This window comes from Diceros bicornis, chromosome 8, assembly GCF_020826845.1.
Source record: "Diceros bicornis minor isolate mBicDic1 chromosome 8, mDicBic1.mat.cur, whole genome shotgun sequence".
Lineage (NCBI taxonomy): Eukaryota > Metazoa > Chordata > Mammalia > Perissodactyla > Rhinocerotidae > Diceros > Diceros bicornis.
In genome coordinates this window covers 86,262,189-86,269,792 of record NC_080747.1, presented here as the reverse complement: position 1 = coordinate 86,269,792, position 7,604 = coordinate 86,262,189, and the positions used below count along the sequence as shown (strand labels likewise).

Sequence of the window (7,604 nt, the reverse complement as noted above, 5' to 3'; positions counted from 1 at the left end):
CCCCACTGTAGGTGGGCTCCACATCTCTCTTCAGCCTCTTTCGGTCAACAGCCTCTCGAGGGACAGATGGCCTCTCTTGAGTGTGTGCTGAGGAGAAACTGTAAGAAGGATGCCAGCCAATAAATCTGCATGCCTCAGATCCTGAGGGATAAAGTCACCCACGGAAATGCCACTCTTATCCAGTAGGCCCTGGCTGGGAAGAGGCGGTCTCATCGCCAGCATCTACAGCAGACCTGTTTGCATCTCCCTGGCTGCCTCACGCTGTGGAGACCACACTGTCTCCTGGAGTTCCTTCCAGAGACTCTTTGCCCGCTCCTGACTGGTGGCTTCCTGGGTGGCATTGGGTTCGGGTTTGCCCTGCAGAAGGGCTCGCTTCAATTTGCGGGACCCTTCCTGGGCCCTCAGGTTTTCCCTCGAGGATGAGGATGAACCTGAAGCTCCTTTCCCATCTGCTTCACTGGCATGTTCCTCTTGTCCCTGGCGGCTATCTTGGTCTCTTTCTTCTGGGGCGGCAGTGGCCTTCAGCTCCTCCTTCTCAGTCAGGTGGAAGATGGAGGGCAAGGCCGTGGGCTTTAACATGTAGTACTGACCCTCCAGCCTGTTCAAGAGTTTTTTTTGGTGAAATGTTCACTACAGATGAAAGAATACTTAATAGGGTCCAGTCATCCCTGTGAACAACTTTTAGCAACTGGACAAGACGTTTTGAGTCCTTTATGTGGAGCCTGCAAGGATACATGAAAAAGTAATTAAAAAGAAAGAATTAAATGTCTCCCCCTAAAATAATCAATTATAAAAGCAAAACAAGTGTTTTTGGGAACACCCACACTTAGGAATTTTGCCCATTTAAAACTTTAGTAAAGTTTTAAGGAACACCTCTGCTTGCAAGTTATTACTGTAATAGAAAGATGAAAGACCCACTGTCTACCTTAAGGAGCTGACCATCTGTAGGGCAGAGAAGGAAGGAAGGTGAAGACCTTCTCCCAGGTTGTGGTAAGTGCCCTGTAGGAACAAAGATGCTCGGGCAGAGAGCACAGGATGGCACCAAGACAACACGAAAGGCTTCAGGAAGCCTCAGAAATAGTTCCTAGAAGCTCATGGCTGTCCAACCCTCCTGCTGTCCCTGGGATGCAGGACTTTGGGTGCTAAAATGGGGAGGATTGGTCCCCCTATTTCAAAGCCAGGCCAGGTGTCGGCCAGCAGAGCCTCCCAGGCACTCAGCAGGGCGCCTGGCCCCAGCTCTACTCAAGCAGCCGAGGATGCAGGACTGCCGCCAAGAGGAGGTCAGCCCCAAGAGCTGTGGTTCTGTGTTCCTCCTGTCCTTCCACTACCAGGAGGAAAACTGCTTCCTGTACCAAGCAACCAGCCCCTGAAATGTACTGACCAAGACACTTCATAATCTTTTCTCCTCATTAAGGTAAAATCTCTATTTAGAGAAAACTATGCACATGGGGAGGAAGGGGGTCTCTCTCGAGGCTTTCTTCTCCTCCTGAGTTCATCTAACCCTCATGAGGCCGAGTGGATACTAGGTCCTCAGGGAGTTCCAAGCAACCTGACCTTCTAACATTTCTCAATGCTTTGTGACAAGTTACAAAAGGACCCCCACTTCCTTTGCCCCCATACCACGTTAAACAATGACACATGCCAAGAGCAACCTTCTCTGTAGTGTTTTGCATCATTCTCAAAAACAGTAACAAAACTTTTGGGACACAGACTCTGAAGGAAACTGTCAAGAAAGCATGTTCTCTGACTTCTGAAACAAGATCACATTACTAGTTCTTTGGATGGATTGTAACAACTTCCGACTTAAAACAAACCACTGTTAACTTTGAATAAGACTAAAGACAACAAGTGGCATTCAGGTCTTTAAATATTCAATAACAACCTGCAACATGAAACAAAAGGATCTGTCAGGAGGTTTTCAAAGTAGAATGTCTTCAGTGCACTGTTCTGGGACCTCCATTGCAGAGTCTGCAGGAAAGGACTCACTCAACTGGCTGAATTCCAGAAGCCCTCATGAAGGGAGCCAGGCCAAAGGGAAGGCAAACCCCTCATCTTGCTGTGGGATCCCAAGGAAGAAGTGAAGAGAGGAGCCCCTTCCCTGAGTCCCCAGGGTAAGCCTCCCAGTGAGGAATGGGTTGCAACCTCCTCCACCCAGGATGCTGTCACATGCAGAATCTGCAGAGTCAGACGCCTCTCCAGGACTCACCTCCAGTGCAGAGCCACCTTTCCCTGCACTGCCAGGACCCTTCTAGCAACAGAGCATCTGAGAGGCGTGTCAATTTGGAGGTAGAAGCTGCATTTGCTCAGCCACATTCCTGATCTCAGAGATCAAGGCAGGCTCCCTGCCATCAAAAGAGCAGAAAAGTCATGGCAAATGCAAGAAGATAGTGACCTAAGAAAGAGTGTTTCCAGAATACCCTGTTTCTTGACATTGTTGGCCCCAGCCTGAATCAGTGGAGAGCAGAGTGGCCAGGGGGTGGGGGTGACAGTGTGGTGGAGGCCATAAGGTGGGTGCCAGTGGCCATGGGATGGCCGCAGTGGCCCGAGGTGCCCAGAGCAGAGACAGTGGCACAGACCAAGGCCACATAGCGCCCGGCGCTCACTCACCTTCTGGACCGGCCCCGAGGCCCCAAGCACAGAGTGCTGCCTGCCTTGGGCTGGAACACCAGGGGTCTGACTGGGCGGCAGCAGCTGGTTACCTGTGGAAGGAGATGGCTGTTTCTCCTCGTTGCCCAGTGGTGGGAGCAGTTCGTGGCAGTGCAGTGATCACCATCCCGGGCCTCAGGCTGTCATGCTGCCAGGCTCCGGCCCCCTCTTCTCCGCCCCACAGTGGGACTGCCACAAGAGTAGGGCTCAAAGCGACACTGTGCAGCAAGTGGGAGCTGGTCCCCACGCCCCGCAGGATGGCAAGATGGCGGCGCGTGCCCATCTGTCCTCCGTAAAGCAAGATGGCCACATCTGTGGGCCTAGGCAAACTGCTGCCTGATGCACCCACCCTGGGGTAGCGCTGCCAAAACGCGTCTGTTCCGCTGCCCTGATGGGTCGCTGCTGCGGTGTTCATAGCAAATGACCCAGACCGAGGGGGGAGGGAGAATGTGGCCGGCCCTCCGAGAGGGGCCCCGCCGGACGCCAAGATGGCGACCGATGCACTTCCGCCCACACTTCTGGCCCTGCCCACGTTGCTCACCTGGATTGGCCCCAGTGGTTGAGCATCACATTCTGCTCATTCTCCTGGGCAGCGGGGAGAGGGACGCGGGTAGGGGCACCTGCACCGGTCAGCATGGAAGACTGTGCTCGCCTGGACTCTTAGCCGCTGGGACTGGCTGGCATGGTTTGGGGCGGGGCCGTCGGGGGGAGCAGCTCCTCAGGTGGAGCGGGTGGGGGCAGCTCCCATAGTGAGACCGGTGCGTCTGACAACCAGGTCCCTGCGGGTCTGGACGCTCTTTCCATCCGCCCTCGGTGCTCTGGCGCTGGCCTGACAAGCCCATGGCTGTTGGGGCAGGAGGGGCAGCAGGGAGTCAGGGAGGGGAGGGGCGTGCTGGGCGGGGCTGGGGCAATGGTTCTTGGGAGGCTTTTTCCTTCCCCACCAGGATTAAGAAGTCCCTTCTCTGGAACTGGCTTCGGATCCAACCACACAATCCCTGTCTGTGTGCAGAACTCTTGCCCTGGTCTCACGCCTGGCAAAGATTTCTTGCTTTGACCAAACTTTAGTCAGGCTCCTGAACCTTCTTGTAGGCCTGTCTGTACACTTCCTTGTAAAATCCAGTTTTAGCAAGAACCTTGCTAATTCAGTTTAACCAGAACACCCACCCGTATGTCTGATCACCATCGAGATCTGCTCAGGCTCCTCCTCCTCCTCCACCATCCCTCAGGTGGTGTCTGATCACTCTGGCCTCTCTTTGGTAAGAATCCTGTTAGGTCAGGTTAGCCAGAAACCCCAACACTTGTTTTTTCTCTTAGTAATTTTCCATCCTGTGACCCCCACCATGCTGCCTGGCCATGAATTCCCACTTGCCCATGCTGCATTCAGAGTAGAGTCCAATCTCATTTCTCCCCCGCTGTGAATCCCATCACGGTGGTCCCTACGTATCACAGTGGTTCTGAATAAAATATGCCTTACCATCTTTGACAGGTGTCATTAAATAATTTTTCTTTAAAACCTCCAACCACAACAAAAACCCAGACCAGGCTCCTTTCCTTGCTCCCTCAAGCCATTTCAGAGCTACTTCAGATTCTGGCCCTGCTCTCCTCAGAGACCTCTATTATGCGAGTCATAAGACTTTTCCTAACTTTGGTGCGTGTGTGGAGGGGGGCACACACCAACATCAGTCTCTCCATGGGAACCCCAGCACTTGCCAGTGAGCAGTCATATTTTGAAAGGAATCTCTTTCTCTGAGTGGTAGGTCTCAACAGTGGACTCAAAATATTCAGTGAACCATGTTGTAAACAGATGTGCTGTCACATCCTTGTTGTTCAATTTGAGCATTGACTTTAACTTCAAGTCAGCAGATGCATTATGTCTAACAAGAGAGTGAGCCTGTACAAAGGCCCTAGGATGTGGATCGGAGGGAGAGGGGAGAGAACAGGATCAGTTAGAGGACCAGAGGTCAGAATGTGAGACAGGATTTGGAGAAGGAGCCAGAGCAGTCAGTAACAGCACAGCAGCCAGGTCAATGCCCCGCACACCATATCTGGGAGTCAGGACCATCTCCTAATTGCAGTCAGTGGCAGAGCCCCATTTCTGGTTGGATCTCTTGGGGGACAAGAAGGCAGTGTCTTACCACATCTGTCTGTCCACGTCTACCAGACCCTGGCCAGGGAGTGTGAAGAGCTGATGCAGAAGTACCTGCACCTGCTGCAGATCATGGAGACGAGAAGACAGTAGCCAAGCAGCTACGGCAGCAGATCGAGGATGGGGAGATCAATATCGAGTGGCTGAAGGCAGAGGTGACTGCTGGCTAGGGGTGCAGAGGAGGCTGGCCAGGGGGCCCAGGGCACAGGCCAAACACCTCACACTCTGGGCTCCTGCAAGATCGGGGGGGCACATGATGGGCAGGGGGACCAGCTTCCAGCCACAGCTATGCCAGCCTAGAAACTTAAATTTAGTGATGCTGGCAGAGTGGGAAGGGCCTTAGCCAGATCTGAGTTCAGATCCTACCTCTGCCACTTGACGGTTGCAACCTAGAGTACATCCCCCCATCATCTGTGCCTCAATTCCTTCATCTATAAAGCAGCCTTTTTATACTTGCCTGATAAAGTTGTGAGGATTGAGTGAGGTTATTTATGGGCGAGTTTTTAATTACTCTGCTGATGACCACATTGACTAAGCATTCCCACATTATCAGCTGAAGTGTCCGGGGACACAGAGTTACTGGTGAGTCATCACAGTGTGGGCTGCTGGCTAAGTTCTAAGCAGTCGTTCCCTCTGCCTGTCATAAGAGCTCCTACAGGGGCTTGCCGGGCATCAGTCTGGAGGCCACGCTGTTCCTAGGTTAAGGCTTCTAGAACTTCACTACTCAAAATGTGGTCCATGAAGCAAGAGCATGTTAGAAATGCAGAATCTCAGGCCCTGCACAGACCTCCAGAATCAGAATCTGCACTTTCACAACATCCCAGTCGATTGCCATTTACATTAAAGCTTGGGAGGCGCTGGCTCTCTGTCCCTTAGATGCCCCTCACCAGCTGTCTACCCCAGCGCCGAATGATGTGATTGCCTCTCCCCCCCTCATCTCACCAGTGCGTATCAGATGCTCAGAGCAATTTGGCCACATCACATAAGGACCGTGGACTCTGAGCTGAGGATGGGAAAATGGAAACAGATTCTAACCAGGGTTGGCTGCATGATTTGTAGGGCCTGATGCAAGGGAAAAATGCAAGGCCCTGGGTGGAGTCGGGGAAGTCGACCTCCCCTTCTCACAGCCCACCAACCCACCCATGGCAGACAGGCAACCCCCCAATATCAACCTTCAACCTCCTCTAAACTCTGTGCCATGATACACTTGGTACCTAGATGAGGGGTGGGCAAGATGCCCCTGCTGAGTCACCCACCTAGTGCCCAGGCATTGTCTCCTTGCCTTGCCCTGAGACAGGATCGGGTGTTCACTGCACCCGCCATTTCTGCACCTACCCCAAGGCCCCTGCAGAAGGTGGAGGGTGACTCACTGTGGAATGTGAGTCTTCCTGGCTGACTCCACCCATTTGCTCCCAGACAGAGGATAGAGGAGGTCATGGGTTCTGGGGGTGCCGGCATGTGAGGAGCAAGCAGCTGAGACACCATCCCAGGGAGGCAACAGTAGGCAGGAACACATGAGGGCTGAGGCTCCAAGCCCCTGGGGTGTGCTCCATTGTTCCATCAGATGTTTCTCATGAAAACAAATTCAAAGAGAAATAATAACTTCAAGGTTGCAACTGCAGAACTTGAAGCCCCAAGCATGGGGCCTTCTGAGCACAGGACTCCATCACACGCCCTTGAAGCCAGCTCTGCCTAGAATGTTCAACGCTCTGAAGTTGCTAATTCCACCTTATGGTGCCGCTGTCAAGCTCTGAACTAATGATCACATCAGCTTGAAACTTGAGCTTGAACAAAAGTTTCAGATTCCACACACCTCCTCTACACTGCAGCAGGCACTGTCAGAGATGCTTTCTTAGTCAGTCCCCATAACCATCCTCATAGGTTGGAACGAGGAAGCAGGCTCAGAGAACTCAAGGCACCTGACCAAGCTCACACAGCTGGGAGGTGGCAGAGCCAGGACTAGAACCCAGGTCTGTGTGTCTGCTTGCCAGTCTTGCCACTCTACTTGTGGGTCCTGGGATCGGGGCTTGTCCCATGTCTAAACCATCTAGTTCATTCTGAGATCTATCCTAGCCCTACACATAGCCCTGAAACCAAGCTGAGTCCTTGCTAAGGACGAAGGAATAGGTCTAAGGACCAGTACCAGGTTACTGGCTTCATGATCAAGGGGGTCATTCACTCACTCACTCATTCTCTAACTGCCTAAAATCTGCTGACCACTGCCTCATCCTCTTCCCCAGGCTCCTCTTACCCCATCACTCGGGGCTCCAGCCAGTGTCCCCGGTCATGAGCTGTGCACACCTTGGCCTTTGCATATGCTGGGGCTTCTGTATGGAGTGCCCCTTCCACCCCCACGCTTCCCTGCCTGGTGGAATCCTACCAAGCTCAAATGCCTCCTCCTGGGGACTCTCATCCCAGAATGTGCTCCATGACCCCTGCTGCCACAGCTTTCCCACCCTCAGCATGCCATGGCAGAGCCGGCTCCTCAGGTGTCTGTCCCTCACCTGGTCTGGTGGGACTTCCTTGAAGGCAGGGGTGTCCTTTATCACTCTGTCCCTTCTGCCTCGCACATAGTAGGTACTCTGTAAGGACTTGATGAATGAATGGACATCAGGTTCTGTGGGAGGCAGCAAAGAGATGGAAGCTTCTAGCCTTAAGGTCTGATTGTGGTAGAGTGTGATGGGCACCATAATATAGTTTGCAGTGTGAACCCAGGTAGAAAACGAGTCATTTTATGGCCAAAGAAGGTATGGGTTCATATCGCATATGGCCTTGAAAGTTTTCGGGGGTTGGTAGGCCAGAGAAGGGGTGG

The 7,604-nt window shown here is 52.9% G+C and overlaps 1 protein-coding gene across 1 annotated transcript in view; it reads right to left on the bottom strand.

Annotated features, from left to right (window-relative positions):
* Window positions 1-7,604, bottom strand: part of LOC131409835 (ral-GDS-related protein-like) — a 272,278-nt gene that overhangs the window by 37,706 nt on the left and 226,968 nt on the right. The gene's annotated exons all lie outside the window — the stretch shown is intronic.